This window comes from Staurois parvus, unplaced genomic scaffold (assembly GCF_062004578.1).
Source record: "Staurois parvus isolate SC_StPar_1 unplaced genomic scaffold, SC_StPar_1.0 ptg000102l, whole genome shotgun sequence".
NCBI classification, from domain to species: Eukaryota; Metazoa; Chordata; class Amphibia; order Anura; family Ranidae; genus Staurois; species Staurois parvus.
In genome coordinates, this window is record NW_028317898.1 from 601,411 (window position 1) to 619,555 (window position 18,145).

Below are 18,145 nucleotides of genomic sequence, written 5' to 3' on the forward strand. Positions count from 1 at the left end.
TCTCAGGGCCACAGTGTAAATTTTAAGCCCTTGTAACCCTTCCACCACCACAACAAGCAAGTGCTGAAAGAGAAGGCCTACTAGTAAGTAAAAAAAAAAATCTCAAACACAAGATTTGTAGTAGCAACACTAATGACCATTATAATATTCTATATTATGGCATAATTGTTGGTATTAAATCACACTACACACATTTGCAAATACTGTATATGTGAAAGCCACAGTGCCTTGCCAAGGCTCCTCTGTATACTGTGGTCTTAACTCATCATTTTGAGGTTCCGAGTTGGAACAAATATAGCAATGAAAAAATGAAGGGTAGGTTTGCCTGGAGGGAGCCAACTCCTTAAAGGTACAGGAACACATCAGACACCCAGCAAGCGCACAATGGCAGCTGAAAGCATTCAATGTGTCCCCGCATTAAATTCAATTGTGCAGATAAATGCCAACCACCTTAGAAGAGGTTTGGCACTGCGGCTTTCACATACATTTGCAAGTGTGTGCAAAAAAAGCTTCTCTTTCCGTGCAAACTGTTAGACAGGGCTAAATTGGTTTTGTTGCAGGCTAGCTGGTAAGTGTGCTGGAAATTTTCTGTTGTTTGTAATGTGCAAAGCACCTTCCATGTGCTCCTTACTGTAAAGGCTAGTTATAGATTGGGATGGTTGTCATTCATCTGCACATCTTGCCAGTTTTTTCCTGAGGAGACACTCTGGAATGCTTGCTTTAGACATAAGGAGTTAATTACAGTGCTGACCCGCAGTGGCGTCTCGAGGCAGGTGCGGGGGGTGCGCGCCACACCAGGTGACACCTACCGCATGGGGTGACACCGGACCTGCTCCACGAAAAGGTAACTTGTAAAGCAAGTCGACAATCCCCACAGGATGGATCGGATCTGCAGATTGGGGAGCATAATGGATAGGACTCCGATCCATTATGCTCAATCCACAGATCCAAACCATCTTGCGGGGATCGTCGGCATGCAACCTATACGGGATGACACCAGACCCGCTCCACGAAAAGGTAAGTTGTAAAGAAAGCCGATGATCCCCACAGGATGGATCGGATCTGCGGATCGGGGAGCATAATGGATTGGAGTCCGAACCATTATGCTCAATCCGCAGATCCGATCCATTCTGTGGAGATCGTCGGAGGGGATCTCACCAAGTGTTATCGCACCGGGTGACACCAACCCTAGGACGCCCCTGCTGACCCGGTTTCTCCTTACTGCACAGCCTGCAAAGGGGGATTTGTTACTAGCAACAATAATGCTTAAATCTCCTCCTGTGTGTCTGATGTCAGCTCTTTTAACTGGAGACATCACAGGGGATACAGAGTCGGTGTCAACAGAAACCTCTGCAATCCTTAATAATAAAGTACTGGGTTTGTGGTATCTTCACATATACACCAATTTTTAATGTTGAATTTGACTTAAGGACCCCCCTAATAGGTCCCCTTTTACTCCCAGGCCCCATATCAGCAGCATGGGCTAACATGGCTATTGTTATACCATTGGTACCCACAACTTTATAATCCATGGCATTATTTGAAATTCATAACCCACAAAAACAGTAAAAATGTTTGGCTGATAATTATTGCGATCTTTCCTTTTTTCATCAATGCCAGCACTGATTTTCTGAACTACTTTATACAGTGCAATATGTTTCACCAAGGCTTTTCACCCATTTTGTATGTGTATTAGGCTGCTGAAAATCATCTTCTCATTCAGTGAGTATTGTGACGAACGCGGTGCCCGACCCCTGCCCTTCTCACCAACTTGTGACAAAGCACCAGCCGATCTCACACCGCGCTGTCACTTGCGTAACAATGCCACTCTCAGCTGCACCCTGCACAAAGATTTTCCAGCTCGCAGGACCACAACCAGGGGCAGACTGACATCTCATGGGGCCCCTGGGCAATAGGGGATCATGGGGCTCCTGTGTCCTTGCCCAAACTCAAAAAAGCCTATGAAAAAGGTACCAGGGGCATCTCATGGGGCCCCCTACTGACCCCGGGCCCTCGGGCAGTGCCCGAGTTTCCAAATGGTCAGTCCGCCCCTGACCACAACCTAGGTGCCAGCAGCCTCAGAGCGATGGCCACTGGGTTAAGTTAATTATGCAATTAACCCTTCAAACTCCAAACTGCCACCAGATAGCTTTGGGACTATCAACCCTTCACAATGTTAGCAAGAACAAACATGAACAATAAATGTCTGTAACACACACTGTCACCAGAGACAGGTATATTAAGAGGATTATTATATACAGTAGCACTTTTCAAGAGACAGGGATTCTTTAGTTTGCATTAAAAGTCTTAGAGATAATTTTAACACTTTTAAAAATAGAGTTTATTAATGAAAAAGTCAAATGGTGCAATTAAATTATTTACAGAAAAAGATGTTACAAAGAAATAAAGAGTACAATAAAGTAACAGAGAAAAAGGAAAGGAGGTAAGAAAGCAGAATACTTGCAAAGTCCTTGGTTTTAGCAGAGTCCAATTGTCCAAGCAAATAACGTTGCCTTGGCTCTCTTGGGTGTTTCTTGGTTGATGGTAAATGAGAGCTCCCCTACTAGATCTGGTCAGTCCCTTTTCTATGATATCAAAGAGGTGTTGCCTGAGAACAACTGACCAATCATCCGGTTTAGGGGATGGGTGCTAGGAGGTCACCAAATTTATTACCAAGTTCCAACTACAGTTTCATACTAATATTAACAACTTCCAATATGTGCAGGTGGTATTCTAGCAACTGGCAGATTATTATTCAGAATTATATTTAGATCCCAGGGATACCAAACACAGCACAGCATACCTTTGTCACCCAGGAGGGAGGAGACTGCTTTCTCCCCTTCCCTATGTAATACCATAGTTATGTATGACCTTGATTTGTTCAGTATGATATTCCCCATTCAAATATATACCCAAAATTAATGTGCCCTGTTCCTGTTGAATTCTATTAATTGTATGTGGAATTGTTACGTTGTGGGATAGACGTTTTATGGCATGCTCTATATTCCTAGAGCCTTAAAGGTCACATGTGACGGCTTGACTGAGTTATTATTGTTTTACGATAGGGCAGTGGAAAGTGTTTTTCATGGTTTGTGGAAATAGACATCCTGCCTAGACTAATTAGCTGTTTACAGCTCTGGTCAGGTCTGGACACTGCATCTTTTTGTGTTTTAATTAAGATAAGAGGTTCTTTTGAAGTTTGTTAAAAGTTTAAGCTACAAATTCCATAGTTTGCAAAGGGGGGGAGGCAGTAGGAACACTGCTCATGAGACTTTCACACGATGGCTTTTGAGTACAACTTCCATGTCTTTATTGCGCACAATTGTTACAGGTATCACTGTGCAAATTCATAGAGCAACCTCTTTGTCAACACTCAGAGCCCATTCACATTAGTGCGTTGTGTTAACGCTCAGTAATGCACAATTATCAGTGTTGGTGCAATGTGGTGCCATTCATTCTGAATAAAGCAGTCAATCTTTCTAGTGCATGTGTTTTAAAATATATGGACTAATTAAAGTATAACTAAAGGCAAAATGTTTTCTTTAGTTTTAGATAGAGTGGAGATGGATTAGAACACTTATCACTTTCTATTGCTGCCTGTGCCCCCTGTTAAAGAGATTCACCCTCTTTATTTTTGCTGTTTATCATTATCATTGAAAGTGAAAATAAAAGAAAATCCCAAATTTTGGGTTGTCCCCAGAAAAGTAGAAGATGGGAAATCTTCCAATAGGGACACTAGTTCTGGTTACCTGGGGGTCCCAAAGGAATTCCCTTAATTTGCATGGATTTCCTTTTACTTCCTGTTTAGCTATGGGACAGGAAGTGAAGGTAAATCTTTGCAATGGGACACAGATGTCAAAACAAAAAAAAATCTGGCAGAGGTTATTCCTCCCTTGCTCTATCCAGTATGAAAAAAAAGTTGTGCCTAGTTCTACATTAACCTTTTATAAGTGCATGGTGCATGTCACATTATGCAAAAGAAAGTTATTTAGTCTGAATAGCATCCCATTTTACATGGAATAATTAACCGCCTGTAAATTCTCACTGAATGTCACATTGTGTGTTACATAGTCATTCATTCTGAGTGGCACCCCGATGCACCTTGTCAAAGGGCAGTGCCTGTCTGTCAAGCACCTTTTTTGGTTTGGTTTGGTGTGTTAGGCCACCCATTTCAATGAATGGACTGCCTTAATGCACCACACATTTAGACATGTGCACTGTGACACCTCAATGGTGTGAATGAGCTATTAGGGACATATTGGCAAAGCACTGAATGTGACACTCCAAGTATTTAATGATGGTTAATCATTCCCTGTACTTTTAGGCGCTTGGACTAGGGAGAATGACTGCTTATTGTATAGGTCACTAGATCTTAGTTTCGAGCTAAGTAAAGCCCTGTATACACGTTGAAAATATCGGACGAATGATCGTCCGTTTTTTTTTGCATGCTAGTATCATATCGAAAGTGAAGAGGTTACTAAAGTTACGAAAATTCTTGAATAAAAATTCAGAAGTGATGTAATAGAATGTAGCACTACCCTCTTAGGAGTTGCTAAAGATTTGGGTCCCCCTATAGTCCTGCACAGTCAGGCAACACGCATTTTCTTCAGACCTTGCACACTGGAGTTAATAAACAGTCTTTGAGCTTGGTTTTTAGGTTTTATTAAGGGGTTTGAACTTCGATGGAGTTGAGAGGTGTATGGGATGCCCAAGGAACTACAACTTGAGGACAAACTCCTTAGCAACTATGTACAAGTCTCTATACAGCAAAATCTCTTCTTGGAGAGTTCTCCTGGTGTATCACCCCAGATCCAAGATTAATTCTTTTCTTCACCCAGCTGCCTGAGGGAATCCCTGGGCAAGAATACAAGAAGCTGCCACTTTAGATGAAAGCAGTCCCAGATGAGGAGCTAGTCAGGTTTCCCACCAGAATGCTCTCTCCCCTTATCAGGCCCAGGGGGTGTAGGATTACTCACTCAGTCCTCTCCAGTAATACATGAACATAAAATATGCATCACTAAAAATTGGATATTAAAATAGATAATAAAATGTACATGATATACGTGTGCAAATGAGCAACATAACTTAGTGCTGAAACCAATGATGTAAAGCAATCTCAAATATCCTGAAGGAAAAAGGTGCATATAGTGACAATAGTGTCAAAGTCAGTCTATTCGGTCGTATTGCAAAATGATAAAAACAATCCGTGACATCTGTGGCTTAGAAAGTGAATGTTGATTGCACTAACCAGATAGCGCAATTATTGCGCATTGGAGTAAATAGGACCTACTCCTGGTCATCTGGATCTGGAGCACTGCAACGTGGCTCGTCACCAGGTCACCAGCATTCAGGTACTATGCGTCCAAAGGTAGAAAGCTCATCATCAGGTATTCCGTCATCAGCCACCAGAGGAATGTTAAGCCGCTCTCATATGTCAGGAATCACCTTAGGGGGGGCTCGCAGGACAAACAAGCCCAGAAGAGAGGTATCCGATAGTGTAGTATTTTTATTAAAGGATGTAATATAAAAACAGGTAAACAACTTACATAAAATATCAAGATGGCCACCGGTCGTTCATAAGGACCGTGCGGGCTAAGGTCACTGTGTGGGGGCACCTTTCTGACGCGTTTCGTGTAAGTACACTTTTTCAGGTGCCCATCTGACCACAAAACTTTCTCCCACTCCTTCTCTGAATCATTTAGATGTTTACTGGCAAACGTCAGACTTTCACATTTACATGTGCCTTCTTGAGGAGGGGGACCTTGCGGGCGCTGCAGGATTTCAATCCATGGAGGCATATTGTGTTACCAATGGTTTATTTGGTGACTGTGGTCCCAACTGCCTTGAGCTCATTCACAAACTACTCCCAAGTAATTCTGGGTTGATCCCTCATTTGTCTCATCATCCTTACCCCATGAGGCGAAATCTTGCTTGGATCTCTAGACCGAGGGCAATTGATGGTTATTTTGTATTTCTTCCATTTGCGAATAATCACTCCAACAGTTGTCTCTTCTCACCAAGCTTCTTGCTGATGGTCTTATAGCCAATTTCAGCCATGTGCAGGTCTACAATCTTGTCCCTGATGTCCTTTGACAGCTCTTTGGTCATTTGCCCATAATGATGGTGAGGTTTGAATGGAAGAAAGAGATTCTGTGCACAGGTGTCTTTAGGAGCACCTTCTTAAATTGACAGGACTAATCTGTGGCCCACATGAGCACATAGCCAGTCTGTAGGAGCCAGAATTATTGTTGGTTGGTAGGGAATCAAACACTTATTTTACTCACTGAACTGCAACTCAATTTAAAGCATATTTTTTTTTCTGGATTTTTGGTTGATATTCTGTCTCTATCATTTAAAATATACCTATGATAAAAAATGATAGACCCTTCATTTCTTTGTAAGTGGGAAAACTTACAAAATCTGCAGGGGATCAAATAATTGCATTCCCCACTGTATACCCAGGTCCAGCCAACAATTAAAGTGATCACTTAAAAGTGTCTGGAAACCTATATTTTTTTAATAAAAACATGTCACCAACTTACCTGCTCTGTGCAATCATTTTGCACAGAGTAGCCCCAATCCTACTTTTCTGGGGTCCCCTCTGCCAAGTGCCCCCCATAGCAAGCCGAATGCTATGGGGGCACTCATGCAGGCTCACTCCTAAGACACATCTGTGTGTCCATTGACACACAGAGTAGAGTGTTGCTCGGCTCTGCCCCCTGCTCTCTCCGCACTGGCTGCGATTGACAGTTGCCAATGGCTCCTGCTACTGTCTCTGAGGGAGAGAGCCTCAGTGCTGGATCGAGATTGGACTTAGGTAAGCATGTTGGGGGGGAGCTGCACTCGGAAGGTTTTTTTTACCTTTATGCAGTAAAGGCATTAGGTTAAAAAAAGACCTTCAGCCTCTAGAATCATTTTAAGGAGAAGAAAAGATGATTATTAATTTTTAATTTTATAGCCACCGTTTAAGTTCCAATTTCCAGAAACTGTTAGTAAAAAGCCTGCATAGAGTGTCTTAGTGCCCATGATTGGACTTTATTACTATTGCAGCCATTACTAGCATTACTAGCACCTGAGGGGCTTCTTTTGAAAACCCAGGGACTATTGATTCTAATGGGAAACAAAGAGGTGCTGATTTGGTGCAGACTGAAGAGTGCTGTAAATGCTGACTATTATTATTAAGGTAGGCATACATGGACGGGCTGAATCAGTCTAAATTTAGGCTGTGAATGGCCCTGACAACACCACCCAGGTTGATCAAATCAACTGAGTTAGGTGGAAAATATTCCGTCAAAGAGTGACTGCATCCTATCAGATGCATGCCCTATTCAGGTATTCAGACAGCCGTGGTTGCTGTGGCTGTCTGAATACTATGCTTGGCATGTAGTGTGGAAGTAGAAATCGATTGCTTTTCTCTCATTCAATCTATGGAATGAATGAGAAAAATCTAAATGTGTATTGCTAGCTTTAGTGGAGGGGGATTTTGCTTATACCAGCTACTGTACCTAAATAAAGCAGAGAGTGATTAAAGATCTTTTGAGGTTTTAAGACCTGTATATTAGAACACTCAGAGCAGCTAGCTGTACTGTGTCATTATACAGGTGTGTAAGTCTGATAACCAGTGACTAAGTAGTAAGTGTTTCTGCTTCAGAATGCAAAAACAGATCCTCTCTGAATGTAGCAACCAGCCCAGAAAACCACATCTGGAATATTACTTCCCTCTGTATTTTATTGTATGAGTAAAGCAAGCCTTAAGATTTCTTTAAAAAGTTTTATAATAAAGGCCAGCAGTCTAAAAAAAGAAATAAAGAGTTCAAGAAATAAATTACAAAACACAGCAACCTATAACAACTCAACTCATTAAAATGACTAACGTAGGGCCAACATAAGCTAGATTCTGATCGGTTATCAGTTGGCAATTGTATTTATTTCTTTGCTTCTTGCGTTGGTTTATTGAATAAAAAGGTTAGTCTAGCAGGATGTTAGGACAGAAACCTCAAAAGCTTGTGTTGTTTTACTGCAGATAACCAGGGGCGTATCTGCTGCAAGGCAAACAAGGCGTTTGCCTAGGGCAGCAGTTTTCAGGGGGGAGGCCCTGCCCCCAAGCAGAAGGGACAAAGGACCAGGGCTTGGCAGGTTAGGAGAGCTTGGCAGGGTTCGGGCGGGAGGCAGGCTCAGGTGGAAGGTAGGGTTTAGACAGGGGTTGGCTCAGCAAGTTTTGAGCAGGGGAAGGTGGGCTTGGCTTATGCCATCTTGAGTTAATGGCAAGCCAGCTGTCTTACCCTCTCTATGCCTTCCCGGAGCTCTGATTCCCTGTTGTACCCACTGCCATCATTAAGATCCGGCAAGAAGCCCAGAGCCGGACTGACCATTGCAGCTATGCTCCGCTTACCCGGCCTCTCTGCAGCCAGCCGGCTGTCTATTCCATTCACTGCATAGGGCCGGAGGGCGGAGCCTAGAGGTCAGCTGACAGTGCAGAGGGGGTGCAGAAGAGGAGACCATCGCTGCAAGGCAGGTATCAGTGCAGCCGCAGACACCACGGACCCCAGATAAGGGCCCCTTTACTTGTCAAAGAGAGTCTCCCCCTCTCTCTCTCCTCCCCTCTCTCTTCTCCCCCCTCTCTGTTCTCCCCCCCCTCTATGTTCTCCCCCCCCCTCTCTTCTCTCCCTCACTCTCTCTCCCTGTCTCCCCCTTTCTTCCCCCCTCTCTCTCCCTGTCGCTTCCTCCCTCCCTCTCTCTCTCTTCTCCTCACTCTCATTTTGCACAAGATAAAAGTAGTCTGGGGGCTAACAAGCCTCTGGATTACTTTTACAGGCGGCGGAAGGGTGTCCCTCCCCCTCCTGCCACCGACGCCTTTACCAGGCTCTACCATGCAGTCCCAATGCAAATGATCAGACTGATCTGTGTCTGATCGCATGCATTGGGAGGCCAGAGGAGAGATTTGGGGTCTAATAGACCCTAGATCTCTCCATAAACAGGAACTGTCATGGCGTATGCTATCACAAGGGATGTTGTTCATCCCTTGTAATAGAAATAAAGTTGATCAAAAAAAAGTTAAAAAGGTACAGTGTACAAAAAAAATGTAAATAAAGAAAAAATAAAATTAAAAAAAAAATGAAAGCACCCCCGTTCCCCCATGCTCACAGGCACATAGGTCCCTCACGCATATGTAAATGGAGTTCGCACCACACATGTGAGGTACTGCCATGAAAGTCAAAGTGAGAGTTCTAGCACCAGACCTCCTGTGTTACTCTAAACAGGTAACTTGTAAAGGCTTTTAAATTTTGCCTATGGAGATTTTTAGGTACCATAATTTGGCACCAAATGGTATACCATGGCTGGAGTGGGACAAATTCAGATGGTGGGGGTTGCCCGATTTTAGTCTTTCTGGGGAAGGAGGGGACGCCCAATTTTAGTCTTGCCTAGGGCAACACAAAACCAAACTACATCACTGCATATAACAATTCATCTTATAGAATGAAATACTGAAATAACAAAACATCATTTTTTTCTCTGTACTTTCCATTAAAGTACTGAAGTATTAATTAAAGTATTAACCACTTGCCTACCGGGCACTTATACCCCCTTCCTTACCAGGCCAATTTTCAGCTTTCAGCGCTGCCGCACTTTGATTGACAATTGCGCGGTCATGCAACATTGTACCCATATGAAATTTTGATAATTTTTTTTCTCACAAATAGAGCTTTCTTTTGGTGGTATTTAATCGCCACTGGGCGCTTTACTTTTTGTGCTATAAATAAAAAAAGTGCAAAAAATTTGAAAAAAAAAAAAAGTTTGTTTCTTTTATAAAATTTTTCAAACAGGTATTTTTTCTCCTTCACTGATGTGCGTTGATGAGGCAGCACTGATGGGCACTGATAGGCAGCACTGATGGGCACTGATAGGCAGCACTAAAGGGCACTGATAGGCAGTACTAATGAGGTGGCACGGATAGGCGGCACTGATAGACAGCACTAATTAGGGGTCACGGATAGGCGGCACTGATATGCAGCATTGATAGGCGGCACTGATAGGTGACACTGATTATGGGTACTGATAGACGGCACTGACTGGCATCACTGCTGGGCACTGACTAGCGGCACTGACTGGCAAAACCCCTGGGCACTGACTGGTGGCACTGACTGGCAGCACTGCTGGGCTGCACTGGTGGGTGGCACTGGTGGGCAGCACTGGTGGGTGGGCACAGGTGGGTGGCACTGGTGGGCACAGGTGGGTGGCACTGGTGGACACAGGTGGGTGGGCACAGGTGGGTGGCACTGCTGGGCACATGTAGGTGGCACTTCTGGGCACAGGTAGGTGGCACTGCAGAGTGGCACAGGTGGGTGCACTGCTGGGCACAGGTGGGGGCACTGCTGGGCACAGGTGGGTGCACTGCTGGGCACGGGTGGGCGGAGCTAGTGGGCGCACTGCTGGGCGGAAGTTGCGGGTGTCACTGCTGGGCACCGATCATCAGGGCACTGATCATCAGTGCCCTGATGATCGGTGCCGATCCCCGCTCTGACAACTGCCGGTTCTCGGCAGTACTTTCCTCACGATCTGACAGCGTGAGGAAAGTGCAGCCGAGAACCGGCACTTGCATTTCCATGTGATCAGCGTGTCATTGGACACCGCTGATCACGTGGTAAAAGGCCGGTATGATCGGCCTTTTACCACATCTCGTGATCAGCTGTGTCCGTAGGACACAGCGATCACGGAGATCGCCGGGTGCGCGCCCCCTGGGGCGCGCAGGAGAGCGCGTTCTGGGAGGACGTCAGAACTGGCCGGCCGCGGTGAAGCCGTCATTCGGCTATGCGCGGTCGGCAAGAGGTTAATAAATCATCCAGTTTTATCTTGAACCAGTGAATAAGGTATTGTCTTTATAAACATGACAAAATACATACATTCATTAACAAAAACAAACTCAAAAAATCGAGTAAGGAATTACATTTGCATTGCAGTACAGATACAATCCCAGCATGCATTCAAATGACAATACCTTTTTTTTACCACAGTGCAAAAAAATGAATGCATCTACGTTGCAGCAAATTGATTCATACATGTTGACTGCCAACACGTGTATATCTTGCTTACTAAATTGCGATGGCTTTCTCAACTGCCTTGTAATTTTTACTAGGATTATAAAACAGCCCATCACAATAGATTGACAATTAAACTATTCAGGCAAGGGGAATTAAACAATAAATGCAAGGGGAATTCTGACAACTGCCATACAGAGGCTATTGTCAAGAGATACTTTGAACCTGTTTTGAGTTGTAATTAAGCTGGGTAAAATCAATGGTGGAGTTAAATAGAGAGAATAACAAATTAACAAAAATCATAATTGGTTGTAACAATATCAACTTTCTGTGTGCTGATTCTCCAGTTGATTTTTCATGTCTTAAAACAGACAAAAAGGTAGTTTCAATAAAAATAAAGATGTTTCGGTACACAAAATGGTAAAATGATGTAAAACAACTTCATTAAAGTGTCATATGAAGTGATTAAAGAATGCTGAACTAACTTAGCTATGATGGCGAGGGGAATGTGCAAAGTGCTAGGTGATAAATGAATTATTATGCTTTGGCCCCTCCCAATTCCATTGGAAACATTACTAACTGCTAGAGGCACCGAGGGCAGGACAGCATACCATGAGCTAGGACGGCAATGCTTACAAAGTATTGGCATCCTCTTACCATCACTACAGCAGTCTGGTTGTTGGGATATTACCCTAATAAGTGACATGCTCAGGAAGGCATAGCACTATTCATATCTTGCTGCAACTAAATACATTTCACAATTAAATTAACAGATTAATTTGCTAATTATGATGAGCAAAATACTCAGGAAAAATTACATTAAACCAGGAGAAAAAGTAAAAAAAGAATGAAAGTACAAGGGTCTGAATTATGGTAAAAAAATATATTTTCATATTTTAGTGCCGCTGAAAGAAAAATATGTCAAATTGCTCTGGGTGACAAACACATTTTTATACACGAGGACCATTATAAGTGGTTTCAGAGCTAAACTATTTTACAGTACATGATACTGTAAAAATAATACACATTCATAAATCACAACTCTAACTACACGTACATACAATTAATTTTGCACTCATTTAAATCACACAAATATATTACTAGAATTAAAGTCAAATATCTATTAATTGAACGCCACATAGTTCAACTAGAGACGTCGCTTTTGTCATTGAGGTTCTTCTTAGTTTTGTTCATACTAATTAGCATGGGAATACCCAGTGTTTCTGTCATGGTCATCATTTTCTTTATTTTGTTGTGCTTCTTTTCTTTACCTCTAAAAAAAAACCAAAAAAAAACCAAAGGTTAAAATATAAATATGACATAATGCATCTTGGGAGACTTGTTTGTAAACGCCATGTTTGAATCATATTTATAATTGCAGTGTGTTTGACACAGTCTAAATAAGCCCCAACTTCTATTCCACATGTGCCGAATCCATCCCTCCAGGTCATTTCATGTGGCCGTCAGCTGCAGCACCCCCTAGTCTTTGCCCCCACCTTGCCTGAGCAGTCAGTAACTGGAAGGGAGACAGAACCCCTCAGCCAGATCCTCCGTCACTCTGTGCAGCCAGGGACAGGCTCATCTCCATCCCCTCCTCTCCTGTCTCAGCAGTCAGTAGCAAAGAAGAGGATTGAGCTCCTCCTACAGATCCTGTGTCTCTCTTTGCAGCTTAGGACAGGCCATCTCCACCCCCCACCCCCTTTTCTGTCCCAGCATTCAGCAGCAGAGAGGAGTACAGACCTTCTTTGCCAGATCCTGCATTTCTCCATGCAGCCATGGACAGGATCGTCTCTGTACCCCCTTTCCCATCTCAGCAGTCCACAGTAGAGAGGATGACAGATCTCCTACGTATGCTGTGCCTCTCTGTGCAGTTGCAGCATTCCCTCGTTTCTGCCTCCCCTGGTCTCAGCATTCAGCAGACTCCAGTCCTTCTCCAGACCCTACCCTTTCTGCTTCCAAGCTCTGCCCCAAGTTTATTCCCTGCAGCAGCAGTAAGGGGGGTGCACTGTAATGCAATGGAGAGTGGGGGACTCTTGACTTCTGATGGTGGGGGGCTCTTGACATCTGATGTAAGGGAGGGTGGGGAGCTCTGGACATCTAGTCTTACAGGTACAACTGGCCCTTTGAGGGCAACCATAATGCTGGTGCAGCTAGACATGCTGATGCGGTTAGACACCCCTGTTCTATTCTATTTTCTCTCACTACAGAAGCCTTGGCATTGGTGTAAGACATGAATTAGGGCAACACTTTGGCTAGCATACATATTGAACCACTTGACTTTTGTCTAGGCTACAGGTACTCAGTGTGTAACAAATCTGGCCATTCATGGCAATAGCCAAGTTAGGTAGATGTAGACAGGCCAGGAGGCTACCAAGAGTCTACATTCGTTCAGACGTTTCTGGATGCCCTCTAGCCATAAATAATTTATTCAGACAGTTCTGTATCTGCGTGGCAAGCTCTTGCCCTGGAAAAGCAGTCATTAGCCTACAAATAGACCAGTTAAAGACAGAGGGCCTAAAATGAGCTTTCCCTGTGATCATCTGCACATACAAGAGGCTTTTTAAATACTTAAAACGAAACTTCACTCTCTCAATCAGCATGGACTATTTCTAATCCTTATGCTGCTAGCATTAGTAAAGTATATCATATTTACTTGTTTTAACCTTTTCTTTTTTTGTATTCCTTCATTAACTTCCTGGTTTCCGTGCCTAAGGAAATGATGTCATGCATCCCAGGAGTCTTCAGGAGGGGAAGGAGCTCAGCCAATGCCTGAGCGAAGGACAGATGGATTCCAGGAAGTAACTGCTATGTGAAACATCTGCCCTTACTCAAGATGACCACTGCCAGAAATGCCAGGAGGTGTTTTTCAAAATGTTTTCTTAGCAAAATAAAGCATGGAGGCATGAATGGATGGAGGAGTTTGTTTTGAATATTAAAAATGAATTGTATAGCATTTTTGGTTTGTGGTGCTCAGATGCAGTGCAGTTCCACTTTAAGTTGGAATCTAAGCATTTGAATCTGAGGTTTAAATCGTCTTAACTTACCCAATCTCCTTCACCTTCTGAATAACCCAGGGCAAGTTAGGTCTGGAGTAAAGAATCTTGCCTTCTTTTGTGATAAACCTGGAAGAAATACATAGTATTTGAGAACACTTCATAAGTGTTTATTAGCATTAAGATATAAACAGCAGATATGCATATAATCAGAAACTGGCTAGTTTTTGCTCATATCAATGTAAACATTTGTTAAAAGTTAATTCTACAAATATACTGTATGAATATAGCACAAAGCACAGCACCTACCCTCCCCACAATGCACCACTTAGGACCTCAGCAGCCCATCACCAGGATCCAGTACAATCACATGGGGTGCAATTATCCCCAATAATGGGTATTTTTGCCCCACTTCCATTCTCTTCCAGCTCAGTGGCTAAGTAATTAGCACTCCTGCCTGGCAGCACTAGGGTCGTTGGTTTGAATCCCAACCATGACACTATCTGCATAGAGTTTGCATGTTCTTTCAGGGCAGGGACTGATGTGAATGTACAATATAAATGTAAAGCGCTGCGTAAATTGAGGACCCTATACAAGTACCTGTAACAAATAGTAAATAAATTCTAATCTTAATACTTACATCACAGCTTCAACACAAGGAGGAGCTGCTGTAGGAGGAAGTCCACTATAGGAACTTTGGATTTAGCTGAGGAGACCTTGGTGCAGCAGGTGCTAAATTTATCAGTGTCTGCAAATAATAACAAGTGTAGAGAATTAACCATCACGTGAAATTCTATGTTATTAAAACAAAATGTAAGGTGACAGCAAACTGCATTTCATATACATACCATTTGATATTTCATAAAGCAATATCTCCACCAAAATGAAGAAATCCCCACCAATTCAGCTTTTGGGTTGGTTGGTTGCTTTTGTGCCTTAGTCTAGAACAGCAAGCCTATAAAAGGTATCACTTTCTTACATCCAGATTCCCAAGATATTTGTTTGTTCTTTCAAATGAGGAATCTGCTACATAACATGACACATCAATTTAGCTAGTGGATAATGGCTTTGCCAATTGGTCCAAATTGAGAATTTAGAGGGAATATTTTACTAATGGCAAGATTGCCTTTTAAAAAAAAATGGTGAAGGATCTGTATATAAAAATCTTCAGAAGAGGTCCTGAGTAGTCTTTACCAGTCAGTCATATGAAAATCGTCATTTTATGGCTGCATGATTAAATACATTCAGTGTTGCAAAAAATCTATTAATAAAAGATGGGATGCAGAAACAAACAGGGAAAATATTGCCCAATAAATAGTTATAACACTGTATTGTCTTCTACTCTTCTTTCTCCTTAAACCGTGCCAAACATTTAAGTCATTTTATAAAAAGTGATACAAATTGGGAGATTTTCTCACAGATTCCTCCCATTGTCCTTGCTTAGTTTCCTTGTGTATATTAGAGGCTGAAGTAAAAAACTCACTAGTTTATGTAGGAAAAATCTTTACTGACCCGCTTGTTCCATAAATCAGTTCATGTAACCATACATCCTTCCACCTGCATATTATCTATCTGCTTACTGTGTGTTCTTCTGTCGCCACTTACCAGCAGATACGGTGACTACTGCAACTGCAAGGAGTGCCATACACAGCATGGTCTTCGTGGAGCACATGATGTTGGGGTATCTTTGACCTTTAGGGCTCTTGTCTTCTCCTGTATTCAGAGCTGCTGAGTACTGATAGCCACATGGAGCCATCTTCTTTTATAGACCCAAAAAGAGGAACTTTACAAAGGCAGAAGGAAATGATGCTGGTATTTCCATGTAGTGATTACAGCTTCAGCACTTACAGGTGAAACCAAAGATGACAAATATTTTTCTATAGCACTGAATAGCTGAAGATAAAAGAAAAGAAAGAATAATTGTTGCAGAGCTGGCCATCACAGAAACATTGATAATGGTAATGTTGATGATGATAAAAGGTCAATTTAACCAACTTGCTGGTTTATTACATTTTTTATTGACAGCAAGGGCAAAATCTCCTCTTTACAGATCCCAGTTTTCCCCCCTCCACTAAGTCTCACCACTTCTGCTGCATTCAACGGTACATAAAGTATAAATGGAATATTCCACAGGTGAACAGGGAACCTCCTGATAATGGCTCTGGTGGGTAAGCAGAGTTGAGAATTTAGGTACAAAACTGGTGTCACTGGTAGTGTAACTCAAAATTTATTTTTTTTAATATAATAATAGCTTCCATAGTGGAGTTAGGTCCCTTTTACAGTTTTGCCAATGCTGATCTGTTCCCACTGTTGAATGCTACATTATCCTATTATTTGGCAGTGAAGAACTCCTCCTGTTGTTTCTAGGAGGAGGTAAGGAAGAGTCACCAGTTTTCATCAATGGCAGTAGCACCTACATCAACACAAGGCAACTTGTGAAAACAGATGACGCCTTCCCCCTGTCATGATGCCTCCCTCTTGTCCTGCTACCCTCCTACCTGTCTCGATGGCCTACTCCTGTCCTGATCTCCCCCTTCCTGCTGCCCCCCTCCTCTCCTGCTGCCTCCTTCCTGTCCTGCTGCCCCCATCACGCTGACCCCCTCCTGTCTCACGACCTCCCCCTGCCATGTCACACTGCCCTCCATCATGCTCCTGTACTGAAGAGGTGGATCTTAAACAGCAAAAGGAGAGATAAATGTAGATGGGGGTGGTCGATTTTAGTCTTGCCTAGGGCAGCAAAAAAGTAAAATACACTACTATGCGAAGGGTCGATGCTGGGACTGCAGGGATGGGTCAGTATGTGGGGACTGCAGGGTTGGGTCAGTATGTGGGGACTGCAGGGATGGGTCAGTATGTGGGGACTGCAGGGATGGGTCAGTATGTGGGGATTGCAGGGATGGGTCAGTATGTGGGGATTGCAGGGATGGGTCAGTATGTGGGGATCGCAGGGATGGGTCAGTATGTGGGGATCGCAGGGATGGGTCAGTATGTGGGGATCGCGGGGATGGGTCAGTATGTGGGGATCGCGGGGACGGGTCAGTATGTGGGGATTACACGGAAGGGTCAGTATGTGGGGATCGCAGGGATGGGTCAGTATGTGGGGATTGCAGGGATGGGTCAGAATGTGGGGATCGCAGGGAAGTGTCAGTATGTGGGGATTGCAGGGATGGGTCAGTATGTGGGGATCGCAGGGATGGGTCAGTGTGTGGTGGATGGGAGGATGGGTCAGTATGTGGGGATCGCAGGGATGGGTCAGTATGTAGGGATTGCAGGGATGGGTCAGTATGTGGGGATTGCAGGGATGGGTCAGTATGTGGGGATTGCAGGGAAGGGTCAGTATGTGGGGATCGCAGGGATGGGTCAGTGTGTGGTGGATGGGAGGATGGATCAGTATGTGGGGACTGCAGGGATGGGTCAGTATGTGGGGACTGCAGGGATGGGTCAGTATGTGGGGACTGCAGGGATGGGTCAGTATGTGGGGACTGCAGGGATGGGTCAGTATGTGGGGATTGCAGGGATGGGTCAGTATGTGGGGATTGCAGGGATGGGTCAGTATGTGGGGATCGCAGGGAAGGGTCAGTATGTGGGGATCGCGGGGATGGGTCAGTATGTGGGGATCGCGGGGACGGGTCAGTATGTGGGGATTGCACGGAAGGGTCAGTATGTGGGGATCGCAGGGATGGGTCAGTATGTGGGGATTGCAGGGATGGGTCAGAATGTGGGGATCGCAGGGAAGGGTCAGTATGTGGGGATTGCAGAGATGGGTCAGTATGTGGGGATCGCAGGGATGGGACAGTGTGTGGTGGATGGGAGGATGGGTCAGTATGTGGGGATCGCAGGGATGGGTCAGTATGTAGGGATTGCAGGGATGGGTCAGTATGTGGGGATTGCAGGGATGGGTCAGTATGTGGGGATTGCAGGGATGGGTCAGTATGTGGGGATCGCAGGGATGGGTCAGTGTGTGGTGGATGGGAGGATGGGTCAGTATGTGGGGATCGCAGGGATGGGTCAGTATGTAGGGATTGCAGGGATGGGTCAGTATGTGGGGATTGCAGGGATGGGTCAGTATGTGGGGATTGCAGGGAAGGGTCAGTATGTGGGGGTTGCAGGAATGGG

At 44.0% G+C, this 18,145-nt stretch overlaps 1 long non-coding RNA gene across 1 annotated transcript in view; it reads left to right on the forward strand.

Annotated features, from left to right (window-relative positions):
- LOC149467722 (uncharacterized) overlaps positions 1–13,947 on the forward strand; it is a 35,286-nt gene extending 21,339 nt beyond the window's left edge. The window contains exon 3 of the long non-coding RNA XR_016311842.1: positions 13,750–13,947. This is a non-coding gene — a long non-coding RNA (uncharacterized LOC149467722). The remainder of the gene's footprint in view (positions 1–13,749) is intronic.
- The last annotated feature ends 4,198 nt before the right edge of the window (positions 13,948–18,145 follow it).